The sequence below is a fragment of the Lissotriton vulgaris genome, chromosome 12, assembly GCF_964263255.1.
Source record: "Lissotriton vulgaris chromosome 12, aLisVul1.2, whole genome shotgun sequence".
NCBI lineage: Eukaryota > Metazoa > Chordata > Amphibia > Caudata > Salamandridae > Lissotriton > Lissotriton vulgaris.
In genome coordinates, this window is record NC_141700.1 from 630,585,442 (window position 1) to 630,602,064 (window position 16,623).

Genomic DNA, 16,623 nt, shown 5'->3' on the forward strand with positions numbered 1-16,623 from the left:
AAACTTGGTAAAGAAGACCAGGCCCCAAGATGAGGATGATGTGTTCTAACACGCGATAGAGGACCTGGATAGCCATTATCAGCCTGTAGTGTGCACTGCAATAGACCGTTTCAACTTCTTTCAATGGAAACAGAAAGCAGGGGAGTCCGTAGATGATTATGTGGCAGCACTGAAGAGATTAGCAGTTACTTGCAAATTCGGAGTGCTTCATGATGACTTCATACGGGACCAAATCATCATGCACACAGTGAACACGTCCATACAAGAGAAGCTATGGGTTAGTGGCGACACCCCTCTCAAGGAGATAGTGGCCATGGTCAAGAGGTCGGAACTCTCAAAGCGGTGTGCGGAAGCAGCTAAAAAGGACAATGCTAGTAAAGCCACAGTGAGCAAGGTAACAGATGCCAACTCCCAGGAGCGTAGGCCGTTGTCCACAGTGGGCACTAGGCTGACAAAGAAATATACATCCAAGGTGGCCGCACCCCTGAGGCCTCAAGGAGAGGACAAGAATAATTGCTACAGGTGCAGCAGCCGGGCGCACGCAGCCAACGACAAACAATGCCCGGCCTTCAGAGCAAAATGCTTGTACTGCGGATTATGGGACACTTCGAGAAAGTATGTAGACGCAAACCCCGGAAAACGTCAGTGAAGTACATAACGTAGGACTCAGAAACAGAAGAAGGGGGGTGAAGATGACGAAGACAGCGTGCTGTGCATAGATGACCAGGTCTTGGGCATAGACTGTTCCAGGACACATAAGCCGTTGTGTGAACTTTCCATTGGGGTGGGTAGACCAGGGAGCATTAGGGATTCAAATAAACCCTGGTGGCATGACGTAAGTACTGATGACAGACCCTGTACACACGTACAAAGCCAACATGTGGAAAACACACTTCCTGGCTGTCTTTGGCGGCACCATTGGCAAGCTAACAAAGTTTACTCACAAGATATGCCTCAAGGAGGGTGCCAAACCAGTGAGTCACAATGTAAGGAACATTCCTTTTAATTGTAGAGACGCAGTGCAACAAGAATTATAACGCTTGGAGGACAACGGAGTAATTGAGCCCATCGAGAGCCCGGAATGGCTGGCACCTTTGGTAGTAGCCAGGAAGCCAAACGGAAAAGTGCACCTTTGCATAGACTTGCGAGAACTCAACACAAATATAATAGTAGATAAGTTCCCATTGCCGTAGATAAATGAGATATTGGCCCAGACGAAAGGCATCAAATCCTTCTCCACAATAGACCTCACCTCGGCATACCACCGGATTGCCGTACACCCTAGGTGCAAGAAACAAACTTCATTTATCACGCCATTTGGGTGCTACCTGTTCTGGCGGATGCCCTTCGGACTGGCATTCGCTGCAGCAGTATTTCAGAAGTTGATGCATAAACTCTTCAGAGACTCGGAAGGGGTGCAGTATTTCCAGGACGACATCCTGATCATGGGGAGGACTAAAGCAGACCATGACACCAAGCTGACCACAGTGCTGCGCATTCTGACACAGAATGGCCTCACGGCAGAATGGGACAAGTGCAAATTTGGGGTAACCTCAGTCACGTACCTGGGCCATGAAATAAGTGATAAAGGGGTCGCACCAAAACAGGGGAATGTAAAAGCAATCAAGGACGCACCCACACCCAGAAACAAAGACAATGTCCGTTCCTTCCTAGGAATGGCGGAATTCTATAGTAAATTCGTACCAAATTTTGCCACCAAAACACACAATCTGCGCCAACTATTAAAGGAGAAAAACACCTTCACATGGTCAGAGGCATCCCAAGAAGAATTTCTACAACTCAAAGATGACATCTACGAGGCAGTGCCTCTACACGGATCTGAACAAAAGGCATTATCGGTCCTCACCACCAACACGAGTGACAGAGGGTTAGGGGCAGTTCTCATGCAGAGATCCACGGAGGGCGAAATGACTACTGTCAACTGTGCGTCTCGATCCGTGGCCCCGAATGAAAAAAAGTTCAGTGTTGTAGAGAAAGAGATGCTAGCGGCAATCTGGGCAATGGAAAGATTTCACCAATTCCTTTGGGGCTCCAGATTCCTGCTCAGAACGGACCACAAGCTATTAGTCAAGGTGCTCACATCCAGCGGACATGCAGGTGCTACGCCACGCATAGCGAAAATGACTCTTCGGTTGCTAGACTACGTGTATGACGTCGAATACATCCCGGGTGCAAAGGAAAAAGTCGCTGACTACCTCAGCAGAGCGGCAGCGACGGAGGAAGCACCTAAGCAAACGGAAGGAGACAACTACACCAATGCATTCGCGGAGGACCGGGAGGCAGTTATAGGTGCACAAGAGTGGAAAACGGCATATGACAACGATGCATGCCTCACAGTGGTCAAGCGGTTCATAGTTACAGGGTGGCCAGAGAAGAAGCATTTGGACACAGAACATCGGAAATTCTGGGAGGTCCGAGAGGAGATGTTGGTAGGGGACAAGGACATATTCTTACTACAAGGAGACAACGTAATCTCTCCAAGCCAACTAGTACATCACTTACTCACGATCATGCACGAAGGACACTTGGGGACAGTCAAAACAAAGCAAGGAGTCAAACAAATGTACTGGTGGCCAGCACTAGACAAACAAGTTGAGAGGCATGTCAGAGAATGCGCGCAGTGCAACAACCCAGACAAGACGCAGACCACACTGCGACCTCCATTAGGGAAATTCACCAATCCAGTCAATCCATGGGACGAATTGTCAGTGGATATCCTGGGCCCAATTTTAGATGCGCAGAGCATTCTCAAGTATGCCATCATGCTTATAGACCGGTATTCTAAGTGGCCTGAAATCGAGATATGTGAAACGGCTGACACAGATACCGTCCTTACTTTCCTTACCTCCACATTTCTGAGAGAAGGTATACCAAGGGTCATAACGTGTGACAACGGACCCGAATTCACGTCCGACAAATGGAATGCATTCATGGAAAGCAATGGAATAGAGACAAAACACACCCCGGTATATCACTCAGCCAGGAACGGTCTAGCAGAAACATTTAACTGGGTAATCATGGGGTCAGTACAATCAGCTATCAACGTGGGGAAGAATTGGGAGTCAGAACTCAGATGCACAGTATGGGCTTACCGTATGACTCCCACCAAGACAGGATATAGCCCATTCAAGATATTGAGGGGCCGTGACCCATTCACTAGAGACAATGTGGTGTGGAAGCAACTTACGGTACAGAGCAAATGGTCTCCAGCGGTTGTGCGTAGTAACCTAGAAAAAGCACAAAAGATCTACACGGGCCACTACAACAAGCGGCACAATGTCAAAGAAACGTCACTGGAGAGAGGGGAATGGGTCAGAGCGAAGCTGGCCCAGCTGCGGAGAAAGGGTGACAGCAAGTTTAGTGCGCCCGTGCAAGTACAAGAGATTTATGACAGATCTGCCCTATTAAGTGACGGAAAGATATGGTCCCAAGACAGAATGTCCAGGTGCAACAAAGTGATGAAATGGGACAAGACGGGAGTGATGCAACCAGAAAGGAATAACAGTTGGAACCTGGAGGAGGAGGAACATACTACGGACACAGAAGTACCGAGCAGTAGTACCATGGGCACCAGTGAAGAAGAGACGAACACCACCAGAACACAGCGGATTCATGAAGACACAGGGCGACACGTACAGCAAGAGAACTGAGGTGCTAGCGGTCTGGACACTAGGGGTCAAACACCTGAGACACCAAGCAATGTTCTACCCAGTAGTAGTGGAGACACCAGAACATGCACCCCCTTGAAACACACACGCACAGGCAGGGCTGTAGTACTACCTAAAAGGTATCGGGAGTACAACATGAAAGTACAACCACCTCTCCTGTGACCTCTCACCACCATTGTGTCCACCCATCTTCAATTGTATACTACGTTGGTAATGTTTTGCATTGGGATATTGTAAAGGGGGAGATATGTAGTGCAGCGCTCTAGTGTTCCTGTCACGTGGTGGCAGGGAACGGTGGGAGTGCGGACTGCCATTTTAGCCGATAGAGCCCAGCAGCGCTACGAGCTGGTATTGTTCCCGGCGCTCTCCTGTATTAAATAAATAACTTGCAGTAAAGACTCCGTGTCTGCCTCATATTTACCCCAGGCCAACCTCTACAAGTGGTGACACCCGCTGCGGCCCGCACCCACCGCACCCCCCTTCCTACACCACTGACTTGCTGCAAACCTGCATTAGACGTTAGGCTGAGTCGGCAGGAGGTTAAAGTCTACTTTCTCTCTCTCTGTATCAGCAATTAGCATCTATTTGTAAAGTCTTCCATTAGCGATAGCAATGTTTAGGAAGACATGTGCTTTTTATGTGTTACATGGTTGAGGTGGGCTGTTCCTTTCAACAACTATGTGAGTTCCACCTCCGCCACCTCTCCTCCCCCAAAATTGTTATCTAGTCTGCTCCTAGGCAAGGGCAAAATAGGACACTAAAAGTTTATGCTTTACTTTTTGTAGTTCTGCCGGAGGCTCCAGAAGGAGTGACACAGAGAAGCTCTCAGATATAGACGTGCTTACTGAAGGCTTACATGTGTGACTGCAGCAGTGTCACATGTAAAACTGTCCATCAATAAAACTAACTTTTCCAGTAATATTGTTTTTACATAGCACTTATCAATTAGTACTGTGTCTCACCACTTTAACTCACAGATTATTTGACAGTACACAATTTACCCACATTGGAAGCATGAAAGGCAGCACTTAATTTGTAGCAAAACAAGTGCCAGGGCTCTTCTCAGGAGGAGACTGCAGCTAGCCCCCACCTACTGCCCCAGCCAGAGCTGCCAATGACAGTACCAGCACAACTACTAACATCACACTCCTGCAAGTTTGACAGCTTACACTTATCACCAGGCCAGCCAAAGCTATGAGAACGCCGTGGGTGGCTGGTAGTATTCATTTGAATGTATATTACATTAGTAAACACTGTGGTTGTGCTCATCTCAAAATTAGACAAACAGAGCCACCATGTGGTTGGCTGTAATAAGTGCTGGTGTTGGGAATTAAGTGCCTCTGCCGAGCACCAGAAACCACCTGCTCAAATTAAGCACTGATGAAAGGCAGACTATTCCTTGGCAGGATTTGAACTCATAAGCTGTAAATCGCTGCATGTGCATATCTCATGTATGAGACTTTACCCTTTTTCAATCCACTGAGGCAGTTTATTCATCAATTTACTCAGCAAGGAATTATTAGTGAGGGTGCAGTTGCTATAGGACCCAAAGTATTTTACGCACCCTAAGGCTAGGCACTCCTCAATAATGTCTGAAAGCAGGCAGTGTAATGTATCTATGCACACTGCGTCCTCGAAGCACTACCATTGAGAGGAGCTGCACTCACTGATTTCAATTGAAATGTTTTTGATTTCTTGATTTCTTATTTTAAACAAACTGCAGGTCACTTTTGCACGTCCATCATTTCACGGTGTGATTTGGAAATGTGTAGTTCCGGGCTGCTATCTCAGAATCCTGAAAATGTATTGTTTCACTGAATGCATAACATTGGCAGTAAGTTACAATGCATCAATAGGCCAGTGGCTTGGAGTTATGAATGTACTAGCCATTTTGGATGCAGAGTTATCAGGGTCACTAGAATTATGCAATTGCTTTATTTTGGGTGTTAAACTGGTACTAATGTGGTGCAGACAGTGTACAAATGACATAATAATGAAGTAATACTATCACAAAATGTGCCAAATCAGGCACCACAATTTGCCTTTTCTTACTGCATAATTTACTCAACCATGAAACATAATTTGGTCCTCTACTGTCGCATAATTCCATTGGTCCTGTGATTTATACATAGATCATAAGTAGGGCTCCCATTTTTATGGTATCTATTTTTTTAACATTTCCGTCTATATTTATTCATATTTATTTTGTGTTCTCTGAATAGATGAAGTTGTAAGATGGTATATTTCTGCATTTATTTAACTAATAAATATGTTCTTATACTTTGATGCCTGTCGTGTTTTAGCAAATTAAGCAGCCAAATATGACATAACAATACATCCACAGGTAACTATTGGCATTATACTTCAAATGGATGTTGACATATATCGTTATTTAATGAAATCTCATCCTGTTTTTTAACTTCCCATGCCATCTATCTGCTTAGCTTATGGCCTAGAATTAATGAAAGATATTATGGAAAGGCACTCAAAAGTAGACCAATTGTTTTGTATTTTTCCCATTTTAATAAAGAAATGCAGACAGGAAGCACATTGTTTTCTATCTGTACTTATCTGTAAAAATCTGTAAAAACGGAAAACTGGGGGCTGTAATCAAAAGTTGAGGAGCAACACCGAACCACGTAAAGTCCACTATAGTAAACCCTGTTGCTGAGAAGTTGCCTGACCATGACGGCCACTGATTCCAAAATGATGTTTGCTCTAGTAAAGATATTATTGTAAAGGTGAAAAACAGGATTAGCTGTCTGCCAGTAAGGACGTTGAAAATGATTTCCACCTTGACTCTTGGTGGGCCACACTAAAGTGTTTTATCAGGGGTGGTCGAGAGAGTGAACAGCCTGTAAGAGACAGAGCGAGAGCCTTACAAACCAGGCTGAAGAAGAGAGAGAGAGAGAGAGAGAGAGAGAGAGAGAGAGCACAACTACCCTGATGGAGAGAGAAAGGTGGCATGTTACAGAGAGACAGACCTGAGAAACAGACTAGTTTAAGAGCGAGACCAGCCTGAGAGAAAGAGTGGTGAGAGAGAGAGAGAGAGAGAGAGAGAAAGAGTACGGAAAGAAGGAGTGGTGAGAGAGGGAGAAGGAGAGAGAGAGACCCGAGTCAGGAGAATGTGTGTGTTTTACGTGCAGGTGCATATGTGATTAATGTGAGTGAGGGGAATGAAGCATAGGTCCATGACATATGGTGGGTTTTGTTAGCAACATGATTCTAGGTATCCCTAGCAAAACAGTGGACCCGCCATGATATTTTATGTTCATTCTTTTCAACATTCATACTTTCTCTGGCATAATGGTGCCCATCTTGACAAATTGTGAAAGTTGTTGAGATGATTGTAATTGTGGTTATCTGGTGACTAATGGTGCCTCTTGCACCATGGTGCCCACTCTTGAACTGTGATTGCTGTTCTTCACATAACTAATGCTATCCCTAGTATAATATTGGTGAAAAATCTTTTCGTGTGATTGACACCCCTGGTATTTCATAATGATCTCTTGAGTCCCATTCTCCTTTTCCTGGGACTTCTTTAAACCTACATATTGTAGGCAACCATACATATTTTGAGTGTATGGTCGGCAGGGGATTAGGTGAAGTGTGAATGCACACATTGCTTTCGTTCAATCTGGATTGCAAGTTTAGTGCATCTTGACAGCCTTCTCATAATTATTATGAGAAAACACATAGACTCCTAAATATTGGACCTGATTTCAGTCAAGTTAACATTTACTTTAAGGATCAGAGGGTTGGCGGCAGCACCTACAAATACAGAATTGAAGGTGAATCACAAGGATCCTCATTTTAATGGCACCGGTGTATCCCAATTGCAGAAAAGACAGTAACAGAAAGGAAGGAGAGACCAAGAGTCTGTGATATGAGTGATTGATTAGACCATTCTGAGTCATTTCCTATGTAATGGGAACACCTCAAAATTGTCACCCATAAATTGCAACTCCCAAAGGAAAACAGTGATGGTAATTTTCCAGATTATCTACAAAGATGCCTTACAAATATTTCAAGCACACTTGTAGTACTCTCCAACCAACAAACCGAGCTCACCCCCTGGGAGTTAATCTCAAAGACTCGCTCAGAGATCCCTTACTTTATCAGTCAATGTTTCCACTACTTACCCAAAGTCCTGACCAAAATGTCAATATCTTATCTGCTACAAGGAAATAATTTACAAATATACATAAAAAGCCTATGGTAAACTAAAGTAGACTGGCTTAATATAGCAGTTTAATGCAATAGCACTCTGAACATAACATCTCAGAGTCCTTGTGGAACAAATGGATGAAGAAAGAGTCTTCACTATTAACAATTTCGTTCAAAGGGCAAGTCCATCAACTTTTTGGACTTCCGAACTAAATAGAATTTTGACAGATCTGGTAAAAACATTTCAAATGTTGTACCGAAAGATCCCTAATACCTCCTTCTGGAGCAAATTCACAAATTGCTCTTCGGTCCTCCCACCGGTCATCAATACCTAAACCAATCTTTTCAGATACTGATCCTACATGATATGACTCACATGATCTGTAATACATTCAACCTTAAAATCAGGGCCATAGTACTCAACATTCCATGGTCAATAACTGCACAGAAAAAATATGGAAAAGTCATTGCTATTGGGTGGTGACTTTAACGCTGTGGTTTTTGGTATGGCTGATCGACATCCACCTAGGGATCTTAAGGGGGCACAGAACTGGCTTCACAATTTCATTGATACTCTGGGCTTGGTAGATTGCTGGAGATTGTTGCATCCCGCTCATCGGCAGTACACGTTTCTTTTGGGCGCTCACAGTAGTCTTTGGAGGATCGATTATGTTTTGGTGCCTGCTGCACAGGCACTTTCTATCACTGAGGTTAAGCATTTGGCTCGGGGAATTTCTGATCACTCTCCACTATGGCTTCGAATGGAGTTGAATTCTGGGACAGAGGGCCGAGTAGCCCCGATTAACCCGTGGTATCTCCGGAAACCTAAAACTCGTGCGGATCTGGTAAAATCTCTCGATCAATATTTTCTGGAGAACGAGTGTTCTGTTTCGTCTGCGGGGTCGCTTTGGGAGGCTTTCAAAACCGTCCTTAGGGGCCAGGCCTTGTCGTTAATCGCAGGCGCTAAGAAACGGAGGGATGAGGAGGTGGTTAGGATCGAGGCGGAGATAGCGGACCTTGAGCTTGGCCTGGAGCAGGAAGTTACATGTGCCAAGATGCATGTTCTGCGACTTAAACAGTTGAAATACAGGGCATTGGTTACTGATGCGGCTAAAGCCATGAGTAGAGAACAACAGGGATGGCTATATGATGTGGGAGATAAAGCAGGCAAACTGATAGCGTGGCTGGATAAGAAGGATAAGGCTAGTCGTGTGGTGCCTGTGATTGAGACGGCGAGTGGTGTTCGTTTTAACGACCCTGAGGAGATTGTTCAGTGTTTTGCAGATCACTTCCAGACAGTGTACTCCTCTGTGTCGGACTGGCCGGAGGAGGACTCACATCTATTGTTGCGTGATATTGCTTTACCGCACCTTTCTGATGTTGATAGGGAACAAATGGATGCTCCAATAACCGCAGACGAGGTGGCTCTTGCGATTCGCTCCCTGCATTTGGGAAAAGCTATGGGTCCCAACGGTCTGCCTATTGAACTTTACAAGTTGCGGCCTGACAAGATAGCATCCTATTTAAGGGATATGTTTTTGGAGTCTCGTGCATGTGGTTCTCTCCCCCGTGATCATCGTCTTGCGACCATTGTGGTGATTCATAAGGAGGGGAAACCGAGGGATATGTGTGCGTCGTACCAGCCGATTTCTCTTTTGAACGCCAAACCTAAAATCCTCGCAAAATTGCTGGCAAACCGTTTGATCACTGTTATTAGCGAGTTGATACATCCGGATCAATCCGGTTTCATTCCGCATAGAAACACTGCCCTGAATCTTAGGTGTCTGCATGGCGTTCTCACGAGAGCTGCGACGTTGTGTGAGCCGGCCATCTTGGCGTCGTTGGATGCCACGATGGCTTTTGATACTGTGCAATGGCCATACTTTTATTTATTTATTTTTTTTTATTTTTTTTTTATTGTTGCATCATAGTATATGGGTACAGTGTAAATCATCTGCTGACGTGGCGTCAACATTCAGCCACGATCAGCTAGGCGCGCAACGTTTTCTTGTTTTATATAACTGGTACAATTAGGTATTTCCTCCATTAAACAGCACAGATCGAGCAGATATGTCTGCAGGCTGGGATACAGTAAACGTATTCCGCCAAGGGGACGGAGAATAACTGTGGGCATATGAGTTCCCGCCTCGAGGGCGTAGGATCGGGGACTGTACAGTTCGCATAGTGGTGCTACCAAAGAACGGGGGGGGACAAAACTGTGGGAGGGAAGCATGTGGGCGCTAGCAGGGACCAGGTAGGGGGATACTGGTGACGGGCGTCGGGGGGGGCACAGGGCTTTCCAGTTTGCACTCTCAGGGGGAGAGGGACAGACAGGGGGGGATACATCCCGTGCATGTGAGTGATGGGATGGGTGATATGATAGATGCGAATTGACCAGGATGCGTGGGGCACCGGGATTCGGCCCTGGGATGGTTGACACCAGGCAGAGACTACTGGCCCTCTCGGGCGGGGTGGGGGGGGAGGAGTAGGTGGGTCCCCTGCATGCAAGGACTGCCGGAAGCTATGAAGGAGCATGGCCCATTCCATGGAAATGGGAATTTTATGCGCGCCCCTGGCTTCCTCTTCCCTAAGAGCATCTTCTTCCGCCGCCGCCCACTTACAGACCACCCCTGTCCATGCTGCTATAGGGGGGCCCTCCGGGGACCGCCAGTGCATGGCTATGCATCTGTTCGCCAACAGGAGCGCTAAGGACACGAAGCGTCTATGCACCAGTTCTTGCTTAGGGACATGAAAAATGCCTAGTGCGCTGGACTCCCAGGTGGCTAGTGTGGTAAGACCTGTGAGTTCCGACAGTGTTCCGTACACCGCCCGCCATAAGGGGTGAAGGTTGGGACAACTCCAAAACATGTGACGAAAATATGCATCAGGGGAGCAACATCTGGGGCATAGGAATGGTGTGGAGGGATAGAACTTCTGCAAGCGCGCTGGGGTGAGGTATGCCCTGTGTAAAATATAGTATTGGATGTTTTTGAAGCGGGCATTCCTAGAGACGCGTTTTGGGGCCTCGAGTGCTGTAGTCCATTCCGAGTCGTGTAGTGTGCGACCTATGTCCTCCTCCCACGTAGCACGTAAGGTCGTTTGGGGAGCTTGCAAGAGTTCCCGGATAGATTTATATAGCCAGGTGACCAAGTGGCGTCCCACTCCCATATGTAGGATAGTATGTATTACTGGATGCGTGTCTGGCTCGCCGGTTCGGAGATTATAATGGGGCCGGTACCCATCGAGCAACTGTCTGTATCTGAGGAATTGACCTGAGGGGAGCCCGTATTCAGCGACCAGTCGGTCGAGTGATTTCAGCTGGCCTTCTTCAAAGAGCGACTCCATATCTGTGATGCCACAGTGCGACCATTCGGTTAACAGTGGAGCCGTGAAGTAGGAGTCCTGCCTGGGGCTGCCTATCAACGGTAGTAGCGGGGAGTATGGAGGTCTACTGGGGGACATCCGGTGGATCCGCATCATGCGCTATCGCTACCTGGAGGGGGTATGTTCGCCGTGGCTTGGTGCCCGGGAGGAGCAGACGGGTGAGTTCCGGGGTTGTGACTCTGCCGGCCGGGGTACAAGTCTCCTGGGGGTAACGGTCCGCCGTCCAGTATGACAGCCATTGGAGCTGCGCCGCAAGGAAATAAGACTCGAAGGACGGAGCTCCAAGCCCACCTTGCGTTGTGGGAAGTTGGAGGGTTTTCAGGGAAACCCTGTGTCGGCCCGCGCCCCAAATAAGGGTACCTAGGAGGGAGTCGACGTCTCGGAAGAAGGACCTGGGTGGCACTACCGGTAGATTTGTGAAGTGGTAGAGGAGTCGGGGAAGCATCACCATTTTAGCCAGGGCTATCCGTCCTATTGGGGCTAGCGGGAGTTTATTCCAGAAGGCAACAGTCGGGCGCAGGCCAGCGAGTGCTTTACGGTGGTTACCCTCAAAGATGTCTGCTGGAGAGTGGTACAGGCGGACACCGAGGTATCGGGATGCTTCTGCGGACCAGGAGAGTTTATGCGGTCCGAGCTTGACTTCCCGGGGGGGGGGGTAGACTCGAGTGAAAGGGGTAGACTGTGGACTTGTCCCAGTTCACCTGGAGTCCCGAGGCGTCTGCAGATTCCGCCAGCGTTACCCCTATGGGGGCCAGGTCAGTCTCGATGTCTCAGACGTATATGAGGAGGTCGTCCGCGTACATGGAGACGCAGTGTGTGCCGTCCGCGAGCGGAATGCCCCAGTTCACACCCTCCAGGCGCAGCCGAACCGCCAGCGGCTCGACTGCTAGCGCGAATAAGAGAGGCGACAGGGGGCACCCTTGTCTCGTGCCTCGCCGAACTCCAAACGCCGGCGATATGCGTTTCCCAATACGAACACGCGTGGTCAGATCGGTGTACAGAAAGCGTGTGTATGCCGTGAGCGTCGGGCCGATGTTGAGGCGCCGCAGGACTGAGAATAGATAGGGCCTGGTGAGGGTGTCGAACGCCTTCTCCAGGTCCATAATGAGGCAGGCGGCGCGGGGAATCTGTCACGTAACTGATCCTGGACATGGAAGACTCGGCGGAGGTTCTGGGAGGTGTTCCTCCCCGGAACGAAGCCGCATTGGTCGGGGTGGATTAGTGGGCGTATGACCTGTGCATACCGGTCAGCTAGGATTTTCCGAGGATCTTACAGTCAGCCGACAGGAGCGTGATGGGACGATACGACCCCATGTGGAGTGGGTCCCTGTGGGGTTTGGGAAAGGTGACAATCACGGATTCCCGTAGTGACTGGGGTAGCTTCCCTAGATGAAGGGATGCCCCGAACATCCGAGATAGTCGGGGGACCACTAGGGGAGAGAATGTTGAGTAGTATTCTAGTGGGAAGCCATCTAGTCCCGGCGCTTTATTCCGAGACATGGCACGTATCGCTTGGGTGATGTCTGAGGGTGCTATCTTGGCGTCGAGTGTGCGCTTGTCATCATCCGATATCGCGGGTAACGTCAGCGGGTCTAAAAAACAATCCACAGAAGACGGGGAACACTGGGCCGGGGTCCCGTACACTTGTGCATAGTGGCGCTGGAACGCCAGAAGGATCTCGGCCTGTGAACGCACCAGCACGCCTTCCGGGTTGATAATATCCGTGATCGGCTTGATTTCGGTGTCCTGCCTCGCCATCCAGGCCAGTAGTGCCCCCGTTTTGTCTCTGTCTTTATGCACCCTAGAGGCGTAGGCCCTAAAATTGTATTTTCGGAGATCAGCGCAGGCAGTCTGATATATTGTCTTAGCCTCGGCCGTGAGCACGGCGTGTTCCTCCGAGTCGTCAGGCTGTTTAGTGAGTACAGCTAACTTCTGCTCTGAGGATAGGAGTGTCAGTTCCAATGTGCGGCGAACCCCTACTACCGTGGAATGGCCATACTTATGGGCTGTGTTGACTAAGTTTGGGTTTGGACCCGGTTTTATTGGATAGGTGCAGCTTTTCTATGAGGGCCCCATCGCGCAAATTGTTGTGAATGGTCGTGTTTCTATTCCATTTAGTCTTGGGAGAGGTACTCATCAGGGTTGTCCCCTGTCGCTGCTCTTGTTTGCCCTAGCCCACGAGTCCCTTGCTGCATGGATCCGATGGGAGCCCTCGATGAAGGGCATTCAATGGTCTCCTGATTTTGAAGATCGCATCTCCCTCTATGCAGATGACATCTTACTGTATTTTGACCTCGGCTCGGAGGTCATTGATGGTTTTGTGCGATGTTTTGACCTCCTTTGGTAGGAATTTGGGCTCGATTATTAATTGGACGAAATCCTACCTATACGTTCTTTCTGGTGACGTCCCTCTTCTTCCACGTAATTGTCCCATTCAGGTGACGCAGACGGGGTTTAAATACCTCGGTATCTATGTTTCATTGGAGCCTGTGGCCCGGTATGAACAGAATCTTCTCCCACCCTTGGCTAGATTGAAACTGGACGTCTCGGGTTGGCGTAAGCTTCCGCTTTTGCTGCTTGGACGTGCGGCCCTGTTTAAAATGATGTCTCTGCCCCATTTTCTTTATGCTCTCCAGAACACTCTTGATATAGTTCCTGCTAGCTATTTTCGTGCGGTTGAAGACCTTCAAAGGAAGTTGATAAGGGACGGTAGGCCTCGTATTGCTCTTGCCAAACTGACGCTCCCATGGTATGACGGGGGTATCGCTCTCCCTGACATCAAACGTTATTATTGCGCTTCTCAATTAGGGGCCATTAATCATGGTATGTATGGTCCTGAATTGAACCCTGCTTTTGCTATGGATAGATGGCTGTTGTTCGGGGGGTAATTATTATAGGGCGCTGTACTCAAAATCGGTGGTCAAGACTCTGTCGGGGCCTACGAGGACGGCAGTACGTACGTGGCAGGACGCTACTAGTTCGATGGGGTGGAAAGATCGCTTGACTCTAGTGACCCAGCTTTTCGCCTCGCATAAGCTTGGTAAACTGTGGAATACCAAGGGGTTCGATAAGTGGGACCTCATCAGTATCAGTAAGGTGGGAGACCTCTGGGTTAAGGGCCAGGTGAAATTGTTTGAGATGTTTGAATTGGGTGACACAGAGTACTTCCGCTATGTTCAGGTTCGCCATGCCTTGATGTCTGTTTTCCCTTTGGGGGAGGTAATTCCGGAGTCGTCCCCGCTTGAAGATAGACTATTGGACGGCCATGTGCCCGACAGTACTATCTCCCTTGTCTACAAAAAATGTATTAATAATAGGTCAGACCTCCTGTTACATCTTCAGGACTTGCGGACCCGTAACGGCCTCGAGTTAGACGACCAGGACTGGCAGTCTGCGACCTCCTCTCCCAAGGAGGTCGCGATTCCAGCTCGACTCCGACTGGTACAACTCAAGATCCTCCATAGGATATACGTCATGGGCCCCCATTTGGTTCGAATGGGCTTTTCTGAGGAGGGATTATGCTAGCGAGGGTGTGGGCAGGTAGGGACATTTCTCCATATTATTTGGGAATGTCATGAAGTTGCTGCTTTCTGGAGCGGGGTGCATGAGGTTATGAAGGAAGTGACTGGTGTTGCTCTCTTGCCGGAGGCCAGACGCTGCTTGTTGAATGTTTGGGAACCCACGGATTATAATGTAACCCAGACTCAGTGGGCGACCCTGGGGGCCATGATTGCCAAGCAAGATATTGCTCAGTTGTGGGGGTCCCAGAGGCCTCCTACAGTCGAAGTATGGAAGGAAAACATGGACTGGTGTATGTTCAGGGAAAAAACGGTGTATTTGGCCCGGGGCCGTCCCCGGAAGTGGCGTAGAGTGTGGGGACCTTGGAATAGTTATCGTGGAGACATATGTACACCGTCTGCAGCAGATAACATTGATGTCCCACTTTCCCCCTGACCCCACATTCTGATCATTTCATTGTATCTTTATTGAGTTGGCTCCTGCCCCCCCCCTCCCTTTCCTTATGTTGATTGCTGCTCATTGTATTGTCTTTTCCTTCCTCGATTGAACTGGTACTTTGTATAACATGTTTCATGCCTTGCTTGTTTATATTTTCAATAAAAAGAAACAAAAAAGAAATATGGAAAAGTGCCCACCATTGTGTCAAACCTGCACCCACCACCACAACCAATATTTTCTATACTCCACCAAACTCTTAGGTCACCTGATAAACTTCACAAGGCTGGTCTCCTTTAAAACAACCTATGTTGATGATGCCAAGAACCTGATACTAGAATTGAAAACATCTTTATGTTGTTAAAATATTACCATTCAGCAAACCCCACTGCTGGTATTGTTGTGTGGGACTTTCTGGAAGGGGAAAGGACAGAGGCTGCTCCACACGCCGAGGGACTGCAAGGTCCAGCAGTCTCTCTGATCCCCAGATGCTGCCTCTTCCCTCGGCGTTCCCGCCCCCCACACCTGGTCATTTCACTTTAATTACCTATCGCGGCCCCCGCTCCGCGGGTGCCGCTCACGGTGTGCTTGCTGCTGGGAGGAACGACGTGGGATCTGGGCGCTTTCTAAGCGCTAGTGACTTTGTGTGGGACTTTCTGGAAGGGGAAAGGACAGAGGCTGCTCCACACGCCGAGGGACTGCGAGGTCCAGCAGTCTCTCTGATCCCCAGCTGCTGCCTCTTCCCTCGGCGTTCCCGCCCCCCACGCCTGGTCATTTCACTTTAATTACCTATCGCGGCCCCCGCTCCGCGGGTGCCGCTCACGGTGTGCTTGCTGCTGGGAGGAACGACGTGGGATCTGGGCGCTTTCTAAGCGCTAGTGACTTTGTGTGGGACTTTCTGGAAGGGGAAAGGACAGAGGCTGCTCCACACGCCGAGGGACTGCGAGGTCCAGCAGTCTCTCTGATCCCCAGCTGCTGCCTCTTCCCACGGCGTTCCCGCCCCCCACGCCTAAGGTGCTTAAATCTCACTTCCATTCCCGCGACGCGGGACGTGCGCGGGGCACAGCCCGGGGCGAAGCCCGGGCAAAGGGCGGGCCCTCTGTGGCCCTCAGAGGCACGAGGTGGCCGGGACGGGCCACCTCTCTTGGCTTCACAGCTAAAGAAGGTATAATACAGTATACCATTCACAAGACTACTCATGGACTTCTTGGCTTCCTCTTCACTGTCACTATTTTAGAACATACTTTACTATTAGTGATACATAAGGGGGCATACTAACTTTCTATACTATAGCCAGAGAATGGAAAAGCTTATTCTGAGCTATGCATCACCTACCACAATCTGTGAAATAGATATTGATGATCGTCGCCAAATGCTATCCTCGTCACATACCCCCGTTAGTTTGCCAAACTTGTCCTACTGGGAGGAA